General features: G+C 33.1%; 1 non-coding gene across 1 annotated transcript; it reads left to right on the forward strand.

Annotated features, from left to right (window-relative positions):
• Positions 1–471: 471 nt before the first annotated feature.
• On the forward strand, positions 472–532 carry LOC129457896 (U7 small nuclear RNA). Its single transcript, XR_008649437.1, has one exon. It is a non-coding gene; the product is annotated as a U7 small nuclear RNA (small nuclear RNA).
• The last annotated feature ends 474 nt before the right edge of the window (positions 533–1,006 follow it).

A 1,006-nucleotide genomic window follows, 5' to 3' on the forward strand; every position in this document is an offset into this window, starting at 1 on the left:
GATGGACAATTGGATTGTTTCCAATTCTGGGCTATTATGAATAATGGTGCTATGCACATTTTGTACAAGTTTTGGTGTGGACATACTTTCCAATCCTGTTGGGTATATCTATAAGAGTGCAACTGCTAGGTCATGTGGTAACTCAAAATGATAATTGAGTTACCATTAAATTGCTAGGTCATACAATAACTTTGGAGAAACACCATTTTATGCTCCTCCTGGTAATGTATAGGGGTTCCAATTTCTTCACATTTTTGCTAATACTTGCAACTGTCTGTCTTTCATATTTTTGCCATTCTTGTGAATGTGAAGTGGTATCTCATCGTGGTTTTGATTTGCATTTCCCTAATGACTAATGGTGTTGAATATCTTTTCATATGCTTATAAGCCATTTATATGTCTTTGGAGAAATTCTTTTCAAATCTCTTGCTCATTTTAAAATTAGGTTGTCATTTTATTACTGAGTTACATTAGCGTTACAGCTCTTTTAGAATTTGTCTAGCAGGTTTTCTGATTTTTACCCAGAACCCCTCCCCAGCCAAAAGTAAAAGAAAAAAAAAGCTGCAATAGTTCTTTACATAGTTTAGATACAAGGCCCTTATCAGATATTTGATTTTCAAATATTGTCTCCCATTCTGTGAGTTGTTTTTTCACTCTCTTGATGGTGTCATATGAAGCACAATTTTTTTTTATTTTGATAATGTCCCATTTATCTATGTATGTTTTCTTTTCATTTGTGCTTTTGGTGTCATACCTAAGAAACTGCTACTTAACTCAAGGTCATAAAGATTTACTCCTGAATTTCCTCCTAGCAGTTTTATAGTTTTAGCTCTTACATTTAGATATGATTCATTTTGAGGTTTTTTTTTTATGATGTGAGGTAGGGATCTGACTTTATTCTTTTGCATAGGGATATCCAGTTGTCCCAGCACCATTTGTTGAAAGACTATTTTTTCCTAATTGAATTGTCTTGGCATTCATGTTGAAAATCAGTTCACTATAAATA

Source organism: Symphalangus syndactylus, chromosome 11, assembly GCF_028878055.3.
Source record: "Symphalangus syndactylus isolate Jambi chromosome 11, NHGRI_mSymSyn1-v2.1_pri, whole genome shotgun sequence".
Taxonomy (NCBI): domain Eukaryota; kingdom Metazoa; phylum Chordata; class Mammalia; order Primates; family Hylobatidae; genus Symphalangus; species Symphalangus syndactylus.